A 23,107-nucleotide genomic window follows, 5' to 3' on the forward strand; every position below is an offset into this window, starting at 1 on the left:
TGCATATGTGCCACTTTGTATATCTGGCTATGTGGGTACTAGGGAACCAAACTCAGATCATTAAGCTTTGCAACCACATGCTTTAACCATTGAGAAGCCCTCCAGCCCCAAATCTAGATTGATACATCGATTGATCTATCTCTCTATCTCTCTATCTCTCTAATCTATCTAGTTAGTTTTTCAAGGTAGGGTCTCACTAGCTCAGGCTGACCTGGAATTGACTATGTATTCTCAGGGTGGCCTCAAACTCAGGGCAATTTTCCTACCTCTGCCTTCCAAGTGCTGGGATTAAAGGTGTGCACCACCATGCCAGGCCCAAATCAAAATATATTTAATGAGCATTTGCAAGATGTTTGTCTTTGAGTTATTATGAAGATTCGAAATGGGTAAAATAATCTATAGCTATTACATATCCTTATTCTAATGGAAAAAAAAACATATAGGCAAGCTGATTAAATGTATACACTATGAAGAGTATAATAGATTTATACTTAGAGTTTGGGTTGTTGATGAGAACATGCATGGAGATAGGTCCTCCCAGAAGAGGTGGACAAGGATATGGATAAGGTATGACTTCTAGAATCAGACTACAGAATACCCTGTCATAAATACCACATAAATGTTCATTGTTATGAGGATTTACTGTTAATCCATATTTTAAATCTTTTATGCTCTTCTTATAAATACTTTTAGATAATTAGACAAATGGATTTCAAATTGTGAACTATAATAAAAATTTACAATACAGCATCTGCCTTTGTATTTTTGTGTGAATACAAATACACATGCATATATAATACATATTTAAAGTACCCATATATTTTCTTTTCTAGCCCATTTGTACTCACCAATTCTGCTATAAACTTGCTTGCTATAATGGACTGAATTTAATTTAAAGATCTGGTAATTATTAATGCCTGTAATCTAACCACATTGAAGGGAATGATATGGTCCAGTAATGAAGATACTATGGACTGTGACACAACAGAAATTTAGAGTAAACATATCAGGGAAGGGTATAGAAAAGATTACTGATCAGCATTTTGAGGTCACAAACTAAGCAGTGAAAACTTTTGCCCTGTAGTAGTTGACATTGATTTGCTTCTAATGAATGCATTTAAATTAATGAATCTGTGAAAAGTAGTGATCATTACTTATGAATGACCCTCTAACATGGCCTTTTACATTTAGTCCCCACAGTGACGACAAGGGCAGGGAACACTTGCCACTATGATTGTCTGCCCATGACAGTGAATGTCATGACAACCCTTCCCCTAGAAAAGATATTTTCTCAGCACAAAAATGCCTACAGCTGCTTCCCTTCTCCAGGACTGGAATAAGTAATGAAATCTACTTTGGGGATGTTTCTTTATAAATATATATTTTCACAAGACTGACAGAGACAAGCTGTCTCCTTTTTGGACTATCCTTTACAAAAGAGGCAAGCACAGTGTCTCCTCATGTGTTTCAGCTACAAATAGCCCACTATTATGTCTGGCACACAGTGGGTGCACATATTGAGATGACATACATTTGTTGTAAATTCAGTTCCACCTTCCCATCACATTGCGGCTGTAAAATTGCAAACATATTTTTGCTTTCCTGCCTTATAAAATATGAGTGCCTGAATCCCAGATGGCACATATTCCAAAAACATATGGTAGAGACAGTTTATGAGGACTCCTTTCTCAGGGGCCTTTCCTACTTAACCAGGAAAGCCTGGCAATCTTGCCAAGACTCTTCAAACCACTCTTTGAGGGGAAATATGAATATGTCTTTGTTGCAGAGTCAAGAAACTTGACAAAGATTGATAATTTCTTACATTGAAGCTTCTCATCAGATGGGGTAAGATGAGGGGGAATGAGGTGGTGTATGTTGGTAATTTTCACCCTCTACAAATGTAGGGTACAGACTTTAAATATGTAGCAGGTCCTTGCACCACACTGTTTTATTTTTAATTAGTGCTCTCTACAATAATATAGGCTATTCTGCTAACTCTAGAGTGTGCTATTTACTGCTTACTTACTACACACCACTATCTAGTGTTGAGCATTCATCACATCTCATGCTGTCTTTTACCTCCTGTTAAAGTGGATTGGATTGGAATATGATCAGAAGATCAGAACAGAATAGGAAACATTATAATTAAATAACCAGAATGGGTAGAAATCAATGAGAGATGAACAGAATAGCCCTTTTCCCATAAACTGCTGAAGGTCTGAGGAGAATAAAAAGGTAGAGGAATAGTAATCTCACTGTTTCTCTAAGTGGGAGAAAAAAGGCCAAGGCACCAAGATCACAGAAAATGGCTTTATTAGTTGGCCATGACTCAGGTGGAGTATCCTCCAAGAGCTCTGAGCCCTAATACAAAGTTTTACACACTTTTTATAGTAAAGAACAATATACAGTAATGCTGAACATATTTGGAAATACATGATGCGTTACTTCTATCTGAACAGCAGAACAGAGTTGTGGGGGCGGGGGGGAAGGTAGGCATAAGTACCTGAATAGCCTACTGCTGCTTTTTATTTTATTTTCATTAGTGCCTCAGGACTCCTTTATCATCAGGGCCCATTTGTCCTCTGAGACAATATGGTAACTTGCTATTCTAAGCTACTGGGTTTTAAGGTTGCTTACTTGCATACAGATACATAGCTGCCGTCCCTATCCTGCAAGGGTTCTTACCACACCCTTGCCTTTGAGAGTCAAGGTTCTGGCCTTTGACTTGCATGCAAGGGGCTTACACTATATTCCCCACCTGTATAGAATACCCACCCATACCCAAGACTATAGATTATGAGACCCTTCATCTTCATACTTGTATGAGCTATTATAAATCTCTTTCTATACATCTATTCATGTCTCAATGGTTCAGTTTCTGTGGAGAACCTGAACTTATGTGCAAAAACAATTGGTTGATTTAAGAAGTCATTGTAATTCTTATCCTCAGTTTTCTCACCTGTGAAGATAGAATTAAATATAAAACAAACACATAGACTGTAGTAGGAGTTGAAGTTCAGCGTTGAAACTCTTAGCAAAGTCCTAAGACTATTCAGTCCATTGAGTCTCAGTTAGTATACAAAGGTAAATAGAAACCAGTTATTTAGTATAAATAGCAATTCAATTAACTTGTTGGTGTATAGACATTTCCTCAGAGTAGAAATATTTCATCTTGGAGGGAGACTCTTTTACAAAGTTCCAAATTGAAACACGGACTCATTAAAACTCAAAATGTTCTGAAGCTCCTTTATTTTCAGTAAGTAAACATAGCTTAGGACCTCCCAACTTAGAACTTCCAAAGAAGTTACTGCAACTTACAAGATTCGCAAAGTCCTTCCTAAATGTGCCCAAAGGAGTAAGAACTTTTGGACAAAAAGGCTCTCCAGCTACAACCTGTCTGTAAGTTTTTGAGATTCCCCAGTCCTTTTGAGATGCAATTTGTATGCGTCATCACTTGTGTTGTTGGTGATATACAGGCCTTTGAATTATCCATGCTCTTAGAATTCTTCAACCTTAATCCTTCTTCAACCTTAATCCTGTAAGTAGCCCTAAATAAACTCCTTGGTTAGTTCATCTATACTTTGTTGTAATTTTTTTATTGTTCTGCTACCAGTGGCCAATCAAGAGATGGACAGATGTATGCTCATATACCATAAAGTCATTGAAAAAGATTTTAAAAAATAAAAATATGTTTTATGGGCTGGGGAGTTGGTTCATAAGTTAGGCATTTGTTTGAAAAGCATATCAACTAAGGTTCAGTTTCCTAATACCCACGTAAAACCAGACATACAAAGTGAAAAGTTGCACATGCATCTGGAGTTCATCTGAAGTGACAAGAGACCCTGGCATACCCATATTCATTCTTATTTTCATTCTTTCTCTCCAGTAAAAACAAGTCTTTTTTTTTAATATTTTTTAAATTTTATTTATTTATTTATTTGAGAGCGACAGACACAGAGAGAAAGACAGATAGAGGAAGAGAGAGAGAATGGGCGCGCCAGGGCTTCCAGCCTCTGCAAACGAACTCCAGACGCATGCGCCCCCTTGTGCATCTGGCTAACGTGAGACCTGGGGAACCGAGCCTTGAATCAGGGTCCTTAGGCTTCACAGGCAAGCGCTTAACCGCTAAGCCATCTCTCCAGCCCAAAAAACAAGTTTTTAAAATGCTAAAAATTGTTTTAATAGAAGCCCACAGGAGTATTTTTTGAAATTTTAGGGAGATTGGTGAGATTACATAGAAGAAAAGATGGAACTGACTTTTGTTTTAAAAGATTTGGGATGTTTCATAGGCAGAAAAGATGATTATATGACTGTAGACAAGATTAGCAACAAAAGAATTGGTAGTTATAGGAAAACATAGAATATTCTGGAGATAAACAAAATACTTATATATTTGAGGAGTGTTTTTCAGAGTGAGTACTGGAAGGAGAAAGCCATGTTAGGAGAAAGAATGAAAGGAGAAAGAATGTTAATAGAAGTTACAGAATGGGAAACTTGATGTGCCAGGCAAATACTGCAGAGTTTGCCCTGGCTTTGCTATTCATAGACCAGGTTTGGCTGTTGCTTTCCAGCATATCATTTATGGAGTTAAATATTTTTCTGTTGTATTATCAAATATGAGTGTGTGCCTAGTCAGGAGATCTCTGCTCTAATCAGGAGATCCTGCAGCCAGTTTCAGGAGTGCCATACATCAATACCTGTAGGAAAAGTAAAGTGATGATTTACATGAAATTACACCTGACCTATTTACAAGTAATGCATAATTAAGTCAGCTAGAGCAAGTTCAGCTTTGCAGCATACATTGCGTACACCAGTGGAACATCTGTGAATGAAGTTCCACTAGCAGAACCAGGACAGCTATCCTGATTTATTTGAGTCTAATACAAATAGTCTTTACATTAAGTCATTCTGTCTTTCATGGTGCAAATCCTTTGAAGTACCTGGTTCACACTAAGGAGCGAGTAAGGGTGGCAGGAGCAAACACTGATCGCTCTGGTGCACTACATCTGCACATCTCCCTGCCTTTCCCACTAGTCTCTGCTCTGTATTCCCAGAAGTCTCACCTGATGTTTCTCTTCTTTTTTACTCCAGGCAGCTGGAGCTGGAGCAGCTATTTATAATCCTTAAATTGCTTGTGACATTGTCTCTTAGAATGATGCTCAGGAAAGACTCCCAGATATTTTGCTGCTTGCCCGAACAGTGTCCTGAAGGGCTTTGTAAGGTATCTGTAATCTGATGACTGGTGTTTATGAAACATTTAAATCTTGCTTACGTGGGGAATAAGACAGAATCAGAAAAAAGACCTTTAAAATATGCATTGAACATTTCAGTGGCTTAAAATACAAATCCAAATTTTACTTCCTATTTTAAATAAAACTCAAAATCTATATTGTTAGAAAGCTTCGCAGAGGTGATAAGCTGGGGGAGTTAGTACTTGTCATATTTTGAACACTAGGAAAAATGCATCACCTCTATTATTTTATTTTTTATAATATGTATGACATCAGTAAAATTAGTTCCATGTTTCTGATGGTAAAAACAGAAAGAAGTTCAGAGAGGTTGGATAACATGTCCATCATCTTGCAGCTATTAAAGGAAAATCCTGGGATTTGAATGTGTATCTGTCTGCCTACAAATTCCTACCCAGACACAGCCTTTTATTTAAAACCCATCACTGAAAAAGCTGTTTACTCCTCTGGAAATTTCTAACATGTGCTGAAACTCTATCATTACCCAGCCTGCCTGTCTTATTACCAGGAAAAAAAAAAAAAGTCCAGGATGAAGACCATGAGAATTGTCTGTTACCTCAGCTTTTGCAAAGTACATCTACCCACCTGACAGCATCTCCCAAAGATACTGGGAACATAAATAGATTAGTGAAGCTGAAATCTTAAGGGAGGGATAACCTTATGTTTCTGGGCATTTAACTCATTAAAATTCACAAAGAAAAACCTTATGGTGCCATGATTTTATCCAGCTAATATCATCAGTATGACTCAAGGGCTATGGCTTTCTACAATCACCCTGGCAGCAGTGAACATATGGTTTGACTTCTCTGTAGCGCCTCGGGGCATCCAAGAGTACCTTTCATGGATAATGGATAAAGGCTGCCATGCCAGTAGGTAACGTCTGTTCCATCATCATTGCCTTCATGCCGAGAATGCCAAGCAAATTCTAGAAGGTTTGAACTGACCTTGTCTATTCTATCAACAGTAAAGCCTTTGGGAGGCATGAGGGCAAATGCTTCCTGTTTAGCCAAACTTTAGACTTCCTCTGTGTTTGCATGACCTCCTAACAGAATCTAGCTGATATTTATACGACAGGCTGTAACATCCACATTTTTCATGTGTGGCTTTGATTGTGTGACTTTGTTCTTCTCAATTCGTTGCTTCTGGGTGAGAAAAATATAAGGTTTTGTTATATTAGATCCTAGAAAGTATTGCAAAGACACTGAGAGTACAAAGAAAGAAAGGTAATGGAACATGGTTCTGTATTTTATTTGCTGTTTTACCTACTATCCTTGAAGTATAAGTAGCTTCGTTGTTTTTGTTGTCAATTTCCTAGTAATTAAATCATATTTTATCTCATTTATTTTAATCTATATTCCACTGTCAAATATACAAAGAGTTTCATCTCCCCAAGATTCTCAAAATAATGAGAATCAGTACAGTGAATTTACTGAAAGTGACTCTGTTCAGCTGTGAATTCTCATGTCCTTAAAAAAGTTCATGCGCACTTTCAAGAGCCACTGCAGTTCAGTGAGTATGAAGAAGGCAGGCTTTGGAGGAATACTGGGCAGGGTCCTCATCAAACTGATATTCTGGGTCACGTTCACCATATCTGTTTTCTGTTCATTACTGCTCATGTTTCTTCTCCCCATTTACCTTGTTTTATGGATATGAATAAATGGCACTGTAAATCAAAGCTCATCTACATTTCCAAATTAGGATTCCATTAGCATCCTGGTAGTTAATTTAATCCTTCCCAGTCCTTCAAAAACTATGTTTAACATCCGTTCTGAGATACACCCTTTCTCATCAGCTCTATAAACAGAAACTCCACTCAAAAGCAGTGTCTCCTGTGACCTGAAACACAGCCATGTGAATAATCCTGGTAGAATTACACACACACACACACTGTGATAGTTAAGGTGTTGTCAACTTGATTTGTTTAGTAATCCACAGGCTGCTTCTAGGAAGGATCAACTAAAGGAGGAGGTCTTTCTCCCAGGGTGAGCCCTTCCCCCAGAGTGGGCGGCCCCACTCAGAGAGGGACTTGATATAAGGAAGCTCTGGGTAGAAGAGTTCCCTCTTTTCCTTCCTTCCTTCCACTTGGCTGCCGGAGCTGCTCCCTACCTTCTAGCATGGATTGAAGACCAGTACGGACTAAAGACCAACATCAACTGAAGACCCACGTGGATCGAAACCCAGCGGCTCCTCAGGAAGCCTCCAGGCGTTCTGGCACCATCTGCAGTGCTGGGTCGGGACTGCTGAGGCATCTGGCCACGTGGACTGAGCAGATAGCAGGTTCGGTGATTCTCAGGCCTGCAACTGCTATTAGACTACTGTAAGCTAATCCAATAAATTCCCTTTATAAAATAATTCATTCTAGTAATTCTGTTCCTCTAGAGAACCCTGACTAATACACACACACATCAGTCATGATCTATTTCCCATTTACTCTCCATACCTTTTCACATTCAGAGTGAACCTCTGCAAAATAAAACTAGATCACTTAATTCCCTTACTGGAAACAGTCCTTGGCTTAAATTAAGCTTTCTGTGGCAGACAACTGGTTAGAAGATGCCTCATTTTCTATCTAGATCTCCCTTTGATTCTTTTCTATTTTCTTTTTTTTTTCTATTTTTGTGTTAATTAGTTTTGTACTCAGCAAATATAGTCAAGTTGGTACCATTGTAAGAATCATCCATATCCTACCCCCTCTTCCTAGCCCCTTCTTGTTGAGGTATATAGGTCATGCATTCTGGAGTTAACACACAATTATGGGAAGGATAAATGTCTGCATATCATGACCCAACATGTGGCTGGGACATTCTTTCTGCCCCCTCTTTTGCAAAATGTCCCTGAGCCATGTTGGGTTCATTTTTTGTCTGCTTCAGTGATGAGGTGTTGGGGGCCTCTGGGTGTCTGATATATGATTTGGTAGGAGTTGATTTTTCTCTGTGTTGATCTCCTTCACTCTTGTGCTAGTACCCAGTTCACCAAGAAAACAGCACCCTTGCTTGTTTCGCCAATTGTTCTTAGTTTCAGCCGGGGCCCTATTGAGGTACAATGGGTTGGCTCTGTCCTTAAGATCTAAGTCTACCTGAAAAAGAGAAGCAGATTCTCCAACGGAGAGTAAGTTAGCACCAGACAAGTGAGATAGCCTTACTTTTTTTATACAGAGTTTAACAGGTATAGGCCCTCTTATAGCCCACGACTGGTGGCAACGTTATACTGGGAATGGGTTTATGTTTGGACATGGTTCTGACTTGTTTCCCAGACCCAGCTATGGGTACCATACCACTCAGGGGATCAGTTAGCCAAATCAAGAGCAGTTGGTTTCCCACCATGGCTGTGCACCGCTGTGCACAACCATGTAACAACAGGTTATTTGCTGCTAAGTAGGTTAGACCATGAGTTGCTTGGACAGATATTGTTCATATTCCCCCAGTCGCCCATGTAGCACCTTTTGGCAATAGACACGCTGACTGTCTGGGGACTGAATCTCTTCCAGCTTCCAGCCATGCCATTCCATTTTATGTATCAACTGCATAAAGTGTCTTCAGCAGTAGGGTCTTATCACTAAACTTTGATGGGTCATCAAGTCCTCTGACAGAAATCTGTCTTTCTTTTAGGAAACATTGTAAGTCTCTCTGATCAAAAGCTCATTGTGGATGATAGCCACATGCTGGTACTGTGAGTTACTGGTCAGTGCTACCTAAGAAAAGGAAGAAAAAGATAACTAATATAAAAGAGTTAGAGAGAGGGAGAGAGAGAAGCTGTAGAAGATTAAGGTCATTCTTCATCATACCCTCTCCAGTGTCTTGTAGCTCAGGTGTTACCTCTAAGGGCCTGATGAAGGTTTAGCCATTTAGTCTGCCTTTAAGGATGTAGAATTTTATGGTACCATTGCTGTTTGGGTTTATATTTCTGTTTCCCAGCCCCTCCCTTGGCCTTGCCTCCCTCCCCACCCATCCTATTGTCTATTCCACAAGATGCTTGCTGGGTATGTAACACATCTTTGGTAGATTCAGGTTAGGTGCTGTAGATGAGTGAGACTATGTGGTGATACTCTTTCTGTGATTGTAAGTCCACTGAGAATGATCTATTCCAGGTTCAACCATTTTTTCTCAAATTTTATTGTGACATTTTTTCTTACTGCTGTATAGAATTCCATTATGTAGACATACCACATCTTAGTTATCCATTCTTCTACTGATGGACATCTGGGCTGATTCCAGCTCTTAGTTGTTATGAATTTTGCTGCTACAAACATGGTTGAGCAAAACTCTCTGGCCTGTGGTTTAATGGTTTTAGGGTAGATGCCCACTGGGTCTGTTGGTATCTCTGTAGTCAGCTTTTTCAGGAGTTTCCAGATTGCTTTCCAAAGTGGTTGTACCATCGTATAGTCCTACCAACAGTGGATGAGTATTCCTAATTCTCCACATGCTTGCCAGCATATATTTTCATTGAATATTTGATGTTTGCTTTCCTTACTGTGGTAAGGTGAAATCTCACAGTTTTTTTAATTTACATTTCTCTGATGATCAGGGATGATGAATGTTTTCTTTAGTGTGTGTTTGCCATTTGTAATTCTTCCTCTGTTAACTGCCTGCCCAGCTCTTTGCCCAATTCTGTGAGTGTACTGTTTGACTTTTTATTTCTTAAGTTTTTGAGTTCTTTGAAGATTGTAGAGATTAGGCCTCTGTCAGTTGGATAACGAGCAAATATTTTCTCCCATTCTGTGGGTAATCTACTGGCTTTGCTTATTATATGCTTGTCTGTAAAGAAACTCTTCAGCTTCATGTGATCCCATTGTTTGAGTGACTGTTTAAGTTCAAGAGCTACTGGGGTTTTGTTCAGGAAGTCTTTTTCCATTCTTATATCATGGAAGTAATTCTTACACTTTTTCCAGTAGTAGCTGAGTTTCTGGTCTTATATTGAGGTCTTTGATCCATTTGGACTTGAGTGTAGAGCATGGCAAAGAGTATGGATCAAGTTTTAATTTCCTGCATATGGTTACCCAGTTTATCCAGCAACATTTGTTGAAGATGCTGTCTTTTTTCCAGCCTATATTGTTAGGGCCTTTGTCAAATATCACGTAGCTATAGTTGCTTGATCCAAAGTTCGGGTCCTCAAGTCTATTATATTGGTCTATACTCCTGTTTTTATGCCAGAGTCATACTGTTTTTATTACTATGGCTTTGTAACATAGCTTTAGATCAAGTAAAGATCTTTCATGTCCTTAGTTAATGTTATTCCAAGGTATTTTTGTTGTTGTTTCTAGTGAAAATGGGACCACATCCCTTATTTCTTTCTCTGTATTTTTGTAATTTGCATATAGAAAGGGTACTGATTTTGGTGCATTGATTTTGTATCCTGCTACTTTGCTATAGGAGTTAATCACCTTCAGGAGTTTTGGGATGGAGTTTCTCAGGTGTCTAACATATACAATCATGTCATCAGCGAATAGGGCTAACTTAACTTCTTCCTTTCCAAATTGTATCCCTTTTATTTCCTTCTCCTGTCTTATTGCTTGAGCAAGGACTTCCAGTACTATAATGAAGATCAGAGGTGAGAGTGGACACCCATGTCTTGTTCCTGATCTCAATGGGAATTCCTCCAGTCTCTCTCCATTAAGTATTATTTGGGCCTTGGGAGCTTTGTATATTGCCGTTATTATGTTAAGATAAGAACCAACCATGCCAATTCTCTCCAGTGTTTGGATCATGAAGTGATGTTGTATCTTGTCAAAGGCCTTTTCTGCATCTATCAAAATGATCATGTGGTTTTTGTGTTTAAGCATGTTTATATGGTGTATTACATTGACAGATTTCTGTATATTGACCCACCTTTGTGTTCCTGGGATGAATCACTCTTGATCAAGGTGGATAATGCTTTTGATAAGTTATTAGATTAGGTTTGCGAGGATTTTGTTCAGGATCTTTGCATCTAAGTTTATCAGGGAAAATAGGCCGGTAGTTTTTTTTTTTTTTTCCTTGTGGCATCCCTGCCTGGTTGTGGAATTAGGGGGATACTAGCTTCAAAAAACGAGTTGGGTAGCTTTCCCTATTCTCGAATTGTGTGGCACAGTTTGAGGAAGATTTGTTTGAGTTCTTCCATGAAGGTTTGACAGAATTCAGCTGAGAAGCCATCTGGTCCTAGAGACTTCTTTTTGGGGAGGTTTTTTATTACTTTTTCTATCTCAAAGTGTGTGATAGGTTTGTTTAAGAGATTAATCTGCTCTGAGTTTAGCTTTGATAAATGGTATACATCCAGGAATTTATCCATCTCCTCCACATTATCAAGATTTGTGGAGTAGAGGTTTTTGAAATAAGTCCTGATGATTCTTCCAATTTCACTTATATCTGTTGTAATCTCTCCTTTTTAATTTTGTATTTTGTTAATTTGAAGAATCTCCCTTTTTTGCTTCATCAAAGTGGACAGGGGTTTGTCAATCTTGTTTATTTTTTTTTCAAAGAACTAGCTCTTTGTATTGTCAATTGTCTTAATTGTTTTCTTAGTTTCCAATTCATTAATTTCTGCTCTGATTCTAATTATTTCTTTCCTTTTGGAGCATTTTATGTTGGATTTTTCTTGCTTTTCTATTGCTTTCAGGTGGATGGTTAGGTTATTGATTTTGGGATCTCTCTGTCTTTTTTATGAAGGCATTGAGTGCTATGAATTTTCCCCTGAGGACCGCCTTCATTGTGTCCCATAAGTTTTGGTACGATGTGTTCTCATTGTCATTCATTTCTAAAAAATTCTGCAATTTCATTTTTTACTTCATCCAGTACCCATTTATTGTTTAAAAGTGTCCTGTTCAGTTTTGAGGTGCCATTGGGATTTGTGGTGGGTCTTGTTCATTTCTAGCAATATAGCATTGATATCTTATATCATGAAAGGAATTATGTCAATCTTCCTGAATATATGGAGGCTGGCTTTGTGACCCAGTATATGATTTATTTTAGAGAATGTTCTATGGTCTGCTGAGAAGAATGTGTAGTTTGTGGATTTGGGATGGAAAATTTTGTAGATGTCTGTTAGGTCTTATTGATCTATGGTTTTGTTGAGATCTCTTACTTCCCTGTTGAGTTTCTGTTTGAATGATCTGTCTATTACTGATAATGGTGTGTTGAAGTCCCCAACTATGATGGTGTCAATGGTTATTTCTGTTTTATTGTCAAGTAGGTTTTGCTTTATTAACTGTGGTGCCCCTGTGTTTGGTGCATACAGATTTATGATTGTGATATCATCTTGATGGATTGTTGCCTTGATAAGGAGGAAGTGGCCTTATTTGTCTTTTTTATCATTTTTGGTTTGAAGTCTATTTTATCCTATATCAATATAGCTATGCCTTCTTATTTCTTATTCCCATTTGCTTGGAATACTGTTTTCCACCCTTTCACCCTGAGGAGGTTTCTTTCTTTCATGGTGACTTGGGTTTCTTGAAGACAACAGATTGAGGAGTCTAGTATTTTTGATCCATCCTGTTTACTTGTGTGTCTTGATGGGTGAATTAAGGCCATTAATATTTATGGTAATGACTGTGAGATTTGATTTGATCCCTGCCATATTGTGATGTTATATGTGGTTTGGTGTTTTCATAGACTTTGAAGTTTTATTTAATTTTTGCTTTCTCTGAGTTTGGTTATTTTGTCCTTCTTATAGGCATTTGAGTTTGATTATTTGATTTTTCTCGTTGGAGACTTTACTGAAATATTCTCTGTAGGTTTGGTTTTGTGTTCATATAATTGTAAAGCTGAGTTTTGTCATGGAAAGTTTTTCTTTCACCATCTATTATGAGGGATACTTTTGCTGGGTAGAGTAGTTTGGGTTGGAAGCCATAGGTTCTTATATTTTGCAGTGTTTCATTCCAGGCCCTTCTAGCTTTCAGGGTTTCCATTGAAAAGCTGGAGTAATTTTGATGGGGTTACCTTTAAAAGTGGTGTGCTGTTTTTCCCTAGCTTCTTTTAGGATTTTCTCTTTGGTATCAATGTTTAGAGTCTTAATGACAATATGTCTTGGAGAGTTTCTCCTTTGGTTCAGTCTGTCCGGAGTTCTGTTAGCTTCTTGTATCTTGATGGACCTTTCTTTTAAGAGACTGGGGAAGTTTTCTTCAATGATTTTGTTAAATACATTCTCCATGCCTTTGGTTGGAATTTCTTCTCCTTCTAGTATTCCAGTGACCCTGATATTAAGATGTTTAAGGGTATCCCACAATTCCCTCCTGTTCTCTTCATAGAAACTTTTAAACTTACTGAAACTTTTGAACTCTCCCACTGTTTCTTCCATCTTGCCTTCCAGATCAGATTTTCTATCCTCCACATAGCTGACTGTATTCTTGAGAGCTTCTAGAGTTTTTGGACTTGTTCAATTAGATTTGCACTTTCTACTACTTTCCTATGTATACTTTACATCCCTCTGTCAAGCTCCCTTTTCACATCATTTTCTGATTTTCTTGATGCTTCTTGAAATTCATCTTTGCATTTCTTTTTTTTTAATTTTTTTAAAATTAATTTATTTATTTGAGAGCGACAGACACAGAGAGAAAGAGAGATAGAGGGAGAGAGAGAGAATGGGCGCGCCAGGGCTTCCAGCCTCTGCAAATGAACTCCAGACGCATGCGCCCCCTTGTGCATCTGGCTAACGTGGGACCTGGGGAACCGAGCCTCGAACCGGAGTCCTTAGGCTTCACAGGCAAGTGCTTAACCGCTAAGCCATCTCTCCAGACCCATCTTTGCGTTTCTTTATGTCTTCATGTAGCAATGCCAGCTGATGTTTGAGGTCCTCTTTTTTTTTCAGTTTCCTTCATATCTCTTAACTGTCTTTGAATTCCTTCCATTTTCTTATCTATTAGGTCTAGTCTATTGATGGCAGCATCAGCACGATTATCGGTCCTTTGTTTCTTTTGTGCAAGATCTACCAGTAGCTTGGTCATGGTTGCATTGCTCATAGCTCCATTTTTGTGTTCTGTTCCTAATGAGTCTTCTACATTTTTATTAGAGATGTTCATTGAAGGACTGGATGATCTAACTGGATTTTCTTATATGTGATTTTCCATGTTATTTATTTTTTTTTGCTGTGGTCTGCCCTTCATAGTGTATAGGTGGGATCAAGCAGAGTGGGAACCTGAATCAGCTTGAAGCAGTTGCCAAACATTCTGGGCTTTGGCTCTCACTTGCCAAAGCTGCCTGATCTCCTGCTGGCAGGGGTGCCAATTTTGCCTGAGCTCTCATATAGCAGTGTGCCAAAGCTCCCTGCGCTCACCCTAGGAGAGACACTGAGGCACCAAGCACCGAAGCAGCACAGACTCTGGCAGGGCAGAACACTGGGCCCAGGAAGCAGTCTGCACTTCCCTTCAACAGGACAATGGCTGTTGGCCACCATGGCAGACAGGGAGGGGCTGGCACCTGGGCTGGCCCAAGCGACAGAGACAGCCTGAACTCATGTGGGCAGTTGCAATGGGCCTGGGCTCACACGTGAATGTGTGGTGGCCAGAGCGGTAAGTTAACAAATGGGCCAAGCAGGCTAAGCTTGCACAAGCAGCGATTGGTGCAATGGGGTGCATTTGGTGGGCAAATTGATTAAATAAGCCTGAGCTCCAATGGGCCAGCAGGTGTAGCCTGGCCAAGTTCACTTGTGGACAAGGGTAGAAGGGTGATTACCCCTGTGCAGCAAGGCAAGTGGAACTATGTTGGCCTGGGACCCTTTTCCTACAGTAAGTGCAAGAGTTTCCTGAAGCTGGGAATGTGGGTATGGCAGCTGCTTGTGGGGAGTGTGGGCTACCCCGATGCGAGGGAATCAATGATTCCCTACTTTTTCCCCTCTGTGTCCTCCCACTGACAATCTATTAGAGATTGCTCTCCTCTAAAGGACACAATGAACCCTTAATATCGTACCTTTCTTTTCTGGGGATGTGTGGCACAATTAGGCGGTTGCCATCTTTTTTTTTTTTAATTATTTATTTATTTATTTGAGAGCGACAGACACAGAGAGAAAGACAGATAGAGGGAGAGAGAGAGAATGGGCGCGCCAGGGCTTCCAGCCTCTGCAAACGAACTCCAGACGCGTGCGCCCCCTTGTGCATCTGGCTAACGTGGGACCTGGGGAACCGAGCCTCGAACCGGAGTCCTTAGGCTTCACAGGCAAGCGCTTAACCGCTAAGCCATCTCTCCAGCCCAGGCGGTTGCCATCTTGACTGAAAGTCTCTTCATTTCTATTTTCTGACATGACCATTCCACTTCACATAATTTTAATTCTCCACCTTTTTCTATGCAGAGAGCATATGTATGTATGTATGTGTATATATATATTTACAACTGTATTCAGGATCATGTTCACATGTATGTGCATGCATGTAGGGGCCAGAGGTCAAACTTAAATGTTTCCCTCAATCATTTTCCATCTCTTTTTCAGGGATAGGGACAGTCACTTGAAATTGGACTCCACCTCTACTGATTCAGCGAAACCAGCTAGCCAGCAATCTACCTATGCTTCTTCATCACTGGGACTACAGACCTGCACCAACATGCCTGAAATTTACCTTGTCTTCCCAATTCCTTATGACTCTTTAATGTAACAAATGTATCTTTGTTTCAGCAAATTTGTTTGTTGTTTTCCTCCATCTGAAACTACAAACATACTTCAACTAGGTATATGTTCTAAGCTTCACTTCAGTAAGGTATCAAGGGATTTTATTTTGTTTTTGGTTTGGTAGGGTCTCACTGGAATTAAAGGCATGTACCATAATACCTTATTTCAGAGAGCTTTCTTGAGTGTCAGAACTCACTGTCATCATATTCTTTGCCTTACTTTATTAGAAAATAACCATTTTCTACATTCCCATGCATGTTTATTCATAAGGACAAGCAACATGTATCCCTTTGTTTGTTACATAATCTCCCATTTTCAGAGACGTGTAAGGCAAGAGATAGTCATTATAAATTTTGAATATGTTAACAATCAAGTCAGTTTCATTTTTATAAAAATAATTCTTCCCTTTACGGCTTCTGGTAAGAATTAACATTGGAAAATACAGCTGTGTAGATGGCTTAGTTGTTAAGGCACTTGCCTGCAAAGACAAGGGACCTTGGTTTGATTCTCTCCAGTACCCACATAAGCCAGATGCACAATGTAGTACATACATCTGGACTCTGTTTTCAGTGGCTGGTGGCCCTGGCATGCCCATTCTCTCCATCTTTCTTTTTCTCTCTCAAATAAATAAATAAATAAAAATTTACAATATATGTGTATTAAATATATAGATATATTTATATGTATATATATGTATGTATTTATATATATATACATATGTATACATATGTATATATGTATATGTATATATACAAATATATATAAATAATATATATTATTTTCCCATATATATAAATATATATAATATATATATACATATAAATAATATATATATTATTTTCCCATATATATAAATATATATATTATATATAATATATATTATTTTCCCATATATATAAATATATATATAATATATATGTGTATATATATATACATATATACATATGTATACATGTATATATATATATGTATATATATGTATACATGTATATATATGTATACATGTATATATGTATATATATACATACATATATATACATATAAATATATATATTTATTTTAAAAATAATGTTATATTCAGAAAATATATAAGGCAAATGTACATTAACAGTCATGTCTTTCAGTTTCTACCTTCTGCGATTTTTTTACATATTTATATATATGGGAAAATAAATCAACCAACTAACTATGTCTGGCAAGTGGTTTTCATAAATAACCATTATTAGTAACACTATTGGTATTTCATTGTTTTAGATACATATTAAAGTTCTTAGATGAAGGGCTGGATAGATAACCCAGCTGTTAAGAACTTTTCATGTGTACACTTGAGAGATTGTTGAGACCTGTGATACCTGTTTGGGTTTGATCCCCAGATCCCCTATAAACAGGTGGGTGTTGCCACACACATTTATAAAACCAGTCTTATAAGGGAGCAAAGACCATATACTCTCCACAGCAGAAGAGTGATGGAGCAAGACCCTGGACTTTCTGTTTCAGCCACTGTGGCACAGAGGACTCCTTTGCAAGCGAGCACAAGGGACACATCATGGGTAAGTATAAATACATATGTGTATACACCAAACACACACACACTTACAAACAAAATATTTTGGATGAGCACAATATTTCCAGAATGCTTTGTAACTTACTGTTTTAAAATAATTTAGGAATAATCAATAGTGATTGTCACCCAGCTGTGACCTGTGACTGATTCACACTGCTGACTGCCCTTAGCTTTAGACAAGTGAGTTCACTGTGTGATTATTATCACATTGTAGATTTTCAGCATTGCTTTCCTTGATACCATGAACTTCAGATGGAATTGAACTTATATTCTGATCAATAGTTTGTTATTTAATATATTTTCTAGTATATTACACAATATTGTGGGCTGGAGAAATGGCTTAGCCATTAAGGCACTTGCCTGCCAAGCCAAAGACCCAGGTTCAATTCCCTAGGACCCATGTAAGCTAGATGCACAAGGTGGCATATACGTCTGGAGTTTGTTTGCAGTGGCTGGAGGCCCTGGAACACCCACTCTCTTGACCTGCTTCTTTCTCTCTGTCTCACTCCTCAAATAAAAAAAATAGAAATATATTTTAAAAATACACAATAATGTTATATTCAGGAAATATAAGGCAAATGTACATTAACAGACATGTCTTTCAGTTTCTGCGATATTTTTACATGCCCACAATCAGAAGACTTTCTTTCCGAGGCATTGGTTACCATCTCACTATATCTATCTTCTTGTTTATTTGTAGGAACCACCCCAAGTTTTCTGTCATATGGCATATGCAAGTTGGGAAGAGATATGGAACAGGTAGCAATAACTGAACCTTGTAGCTATAGAGAGAAATGCCAGTGACTCTTATGATGTTAAAGTTCAGCAGAGATCACATCTGCACTGAGATTTCCCTGACACTCTTGGACAATGTGCTGAGTGTCAAGATTATCTTTGTATTTCACAGATATTAATTGTGTATCATGGTTGCTTCCTCCTATTAATGCACACACACATGGGTGCGTGCACACACACACACACACTCAAAAAGCTGAAAATCCTTTCATCTTTTAGGATCCTTACCAACTGATATGCTTACTCTTTATTCCTTGATGGTATAGAGGAGGCTTTGTTTAATGCCACCTGTTCTCTTAACTCTATTTCCCTAAGTACACTGCTTCTGCAAGATGTAGGGATTTCTTCCAGGAATAAAAGGGAGTGGTTGAGGAGTGGAAACATTGCACTACAGCCTCCAGCATGCTGAGTTATACAGCAGTCTTTCCTTTTGACAGTAATTACATAAAAACAGTACTCTTAATTGACCTCTTTTCAAACATTAACTTGACATCAAGAAATTCAAAGATAAGAAATAGAATCTCACTGCATCTTCTTCTTTGAGTAGTTTACATTGGCAATCCCTATTAACAATAAAATATTATATATGTATTTATTCTAGTGTTTCATGTATCTTGAAAAGTTACCCTTCAATTTTGGGTGTACTTCAAATAGTGCTAGTTTAGGTTTTAGAAATAAGTGACATTGCCCTATTTCAATAGCAACAACAAAAAAAATAAAATAAAGTAGAATCACATTAACCAAGTAGGTGAAAGACCTATACAATGAAAACATAAAAACACTCAAGAAAGACATTGAGGATGACTTGGCAAAATGGAAAGACCTCCTATGAGTGACTGGGAGAAAATGACCAACAACTATCTAAGCAACTTGGGGTCTAAGCTACTCAATAGCAATCAACAGGACTAGATACTCACACAAGTGCAATAGTGGCACACAGCCATGATGGGTTACCAACTCTTTTTGATTTGGCTAATGGATCCACTCATCTGAATGGAATCCATACCTGGAATGGGGAAATAAGTCACAACCATATCCAAAAATGAGGCTGCTCTCCAATATTAATTTCCCACCAATAGTGGGCTACAAGAGGGCCTACACCTATTAAATTCTCTCTAAACAATAATAGGTATCCCAGTATCCAGGTATCTTGCACTGACCCAACTACCCATCAGTTTGCTTCTTATTTTCAAATGGAAACAGAATATGAGGAGAGAATTACCCCATCACACCCCACCTGGGCACCAGTGGAAGCCATTGAGTTAGTGGGATAATGAGCAAGAGATGCTTTCTCAGTGAAATTGATATAGCACAAGGGTAAAGAAGACAGACACAGAGAACACTGAACTTCTACCAAATCAGATACCCAGAGACACAGACACTCCAAAGACATCCCATCACTGAAATAGACCTAAAATGAACCCAACATGGCTCAGGGAAATTCATGGAAGAGGGGGTGCAAAGATTGTTAGAGCCATAAGTTGGGTCATTATTCATAGAGACTTTCCCTCCACCCCACAACTGAAGGCCACCCCCACAATGCAACATTCACAATTTGCAAGGGGGATGACAGGGAAAATGCTAATGATGGTACCATCATGACTGTATATACACTATATACATAACTAATAAAAAATGAAAGTATAAATATATATATATATATATATATATATATATATATATATATATATATATATATATATATATACACACACACACATATATATATTATATATAGAATGGTAACTATGAGAGAAGTCACCCTATTGTCACCTGCATTTTGGCACCAAACCTAATTTAAATTTGGTATTTGATCTTACCTTCCCCTTGGAAATCACTTTCAAGCTATCTGAAGTCAGATATGACATAGTTCTACTTCAGAGAACACAAACTCTAGCCTTGCAGGTATGAGTCAATATTTACCCAACACTTCTTGCAGAGTTTTCCCTAAAACCATGCAACCCATGATCCACTTCATGAAGACTGACTAAGACAGCTGCTGGTTGCTAGATTCTATCCACACATTAGAAATGGTTTCATAAGTAAAGGAATGATGGTTGGCTTGGACTTCAGACTGAGTAAAAGGAACAGAGATCACAGCCTTTGTGCTGTCATGTCTGTCATAGAGTACAACTGTGTTTTCATTCAAATCCTGGAATCCACCCAGCTCCCAGAGCCTTCCTGCTCCCAGGAAGTCTCATGGCCTGTCTGGGATGCAAATTGTAAGTGAAACTGTTGGTTTATTTGGTTACAGGCTGTCAGTAACTTAGAAAGTCAGCCTAAATATTTAAATGTGTTTATTCCAAATCCATCATTGGTATGACATTATAAAGTGGATTTTTTTTCACTGCCAAGATCCATTTGCACAGATAGTCTTTTTAATAAAAGTAAGCTCATGCAAGGTAAGTTTGTGCAAGTCTATATTTCTGATTGGATAAAGATGATCTCTCTATGCTGCAGCAATATTTTCTTTTAAATAATCAACAAAAGCAAGCATAAGAATTTCTTAAATCAAAAAGAAAAACTTTAAGCCATTTAGATTCATTTATGAAACATTTGACAGACTGCTCCTGACACACACACACACACACACACACACACACACACACACACACACACAAATCAATGGTAGTATCCATAACTTGTTTGAGGGTTGGTGGAGTAACATATTATCTTTATGACAGGATATAGGGTGCCATTTTTATTAAGTCTTGTTTAATGGCCTGGAATATTTGGCATAAGAGGCCCTGGAAGAAAGCAGCTGAGCTTCCAATCATTTTTCCAGGTTTTAAGATAGAGAAATATTTCAAAGAAGCTCAAAGGATTGTTCAAAAGATGCTCTATCTACAAAAGTTTGGGTGTGTATATGGGAAATTAAATATACTATATGTAGCAAGAATCCAGTGGATAGCACAGCGAATATTTAACTAGCCAATAAGCACCTACATACAGTGAATGCCTGACAATCAGATCCTCATTTATATGTGTTCCATGATGGAGTCAATGAGTCATTTTTTCATTCATAGAAAGACATGGCATCATGGGCTGGAGAGATGGCTTAGCAGATAAGGTACTTGCCTGCAAAACCAAAGGACCAAGGTTCATTTCCCCAGGACCCATTTAAGCCACATGCACAGGATGACACATGTTTCTGGTGTTAGTTTGCAGTGGCTGGAGGCCCTGGCCTGCCCATTTTCTCTCTCCCTCTCTGACTGACACTGTCTCTTTCAAATAAATAAATAAAAATAAAATATTTTTTAAAAGATATGACAGCATGATTAACATATAGGAAAATTATTTAAAAACAAATTTGCATCCTCTGCACTAGTCTATTATTTTGCTGCAGAATTCAAAAGAATTGGGTCAAGGCATGTTTGAACCTATAAGATCTGTTGAGGAAATTCAGGACCTATAAAGAAATGTTTAAAATGCATACTATTGAGACTGGAGAGATAAGTTAGCAATTAAGGTGCTTGCTTGTGAAGCCTACGGACCAGTGTTCAAATCCCTAAGGCCTACATAAGCAAGATGTTCAAGGTGGTGCATGCATCTGGAGTTTTTTGCTTTGGCTGGAGACCCTGGCATGACCATTCCTTTTACAGGTCTCTCTCTCTCAAAAATAAGTAAAATATTTTTTTAAAAAAATTCACACTCTCTCCAAAATTCATAGATAAGAGAAGACTTGTTCCCAAGTAAAAGTTGCTACTACCTAATATAGATGGTGTGTGTGAAGCCAGCTGCTGTATACTGCAGAAGTTGAGAAGCATTCATTCCTTGATGCCCAAGAGCATGTAGTTACCTTGACTTTAATCCATGCTAAAAGCTCAGGGTCATTGCTACATGTTGCTTTTGATTGGAAGTTCCTTATTTACTGAGCATTTAAAATAAGTAAGTTGATGATATTCAGTTCATAGAAGTAATATTTATTAAGAATAGTAATTTCAGGTAATTATTGCTTTCCTGTAGTCAAGGTCAAGAACATATGGAAAATGACACATGAAATTTTAGACAGAAAGGACATCAGTCAGATAAGTCAGGCACACTGCCACCCTGCCAAACTGTTTTTATTGTCTTTTTTTTTTTTTTTTTTTTCATTTGATGGTGGATGCAATGGTGTTTTTCTTTGGTTCTTTTGAGAATTTAATTTGGAGCTTCACCTAAGTTGCTTCAATGCTCTACAAATTTCTGTATGCTTGTTGGCACCTGAATAAGATTAACAAATGCATTCAAAAGAAGCAAAAACAACAGCATCTCACTTGCTATAAAGAAGCCACTTGTGGACAACATGGCTGGAAAGCAGTTTTTCCACACAGCTGTGTTAACAGATTGCTGATCACTGAGTGACCTTTCCCACCAGAACAGTTCAAAGCCTTCTTTCTGACTCTTCTGTTAATTTAATTATCATTTGAAGGAAGGAAAATCCCTTTATGCATCATAGAAAGAGACCATAATGTGGGACTGAAACCACCGTGATCTTGCCTATTGCAAGGCCTGAGAACTATGTGATAAAAGCCATACTTTGTTTCAGATCAGAGAAGCATTGATTTAAAAATAATTGTTCTATTCTTCAAATAATGCAGAATGAGGTAGAGTAGATACAGAAAGTAAATGTTCTTTATGAATCTCACATCCTACACAGGAGATCAAAATTCTTCCCACCAATAGCCGCTTTATTTTGATGCTAGTCAGGAAATACTTTATTCATCCAGTGTGAACCTTTTTATATGGCTTTCCCAGTTGAGCCAAGGCAGAGTGTGTCTTGGAGGATTTTAAATTTTAACTCTATTAAAACAGCAGGTCTTAAGCATGAATAATGCAGCTAAAATGAACTGGTTTCTGGTGCACAGATGGATAAAGGATGATATATTTAACAAGAATTTTATTTTGTTGATTCTAACCAGAGGACTCAGGTTGATCTCCCTGTTTCTGC

At 38.1% G+C, this 23,107-nt stretch overlaps 1 long non-coding RNA gene across 1 annotated transcript in view; it reads left to right on the plus strand.

Annotated features, from left to right (window-relative positions):
- Window positions 1-15,778, plus strand: part of LOC123459246 — a 31,766-nt gene extending 15,988 nt beyond the window's left edge. The window contains exon 3 of the long non-coding RNA XR_006636139.1: window positions 15,642-15,778. This is a non-coding gene — a long non-coding RNA (uncharacterized LOC123459246). The remainder of the gene's footprint in view (window positions 1-15,641) is intronic.
- The last annotated feature ends 7,329 nt before the right edge of the window (window positions 15,779-23,107 follow it).

The sequence above is a fragment of the Jaculus jaculus genome, chromosome 3 (genome assembly GCF_020740685.1).
Source record: "Jaculus jaculus isolate mJacJac1 chromosome 3, mJacJac1.mat.Y.cur, whole genome shotgun sequence".
Taxonomy (NCBI): Eukaryota; Metazoa; Chordata; class Mammalia; order Rodentia; family Dipodidae; genus Jaculus; species Jaculus jaculus.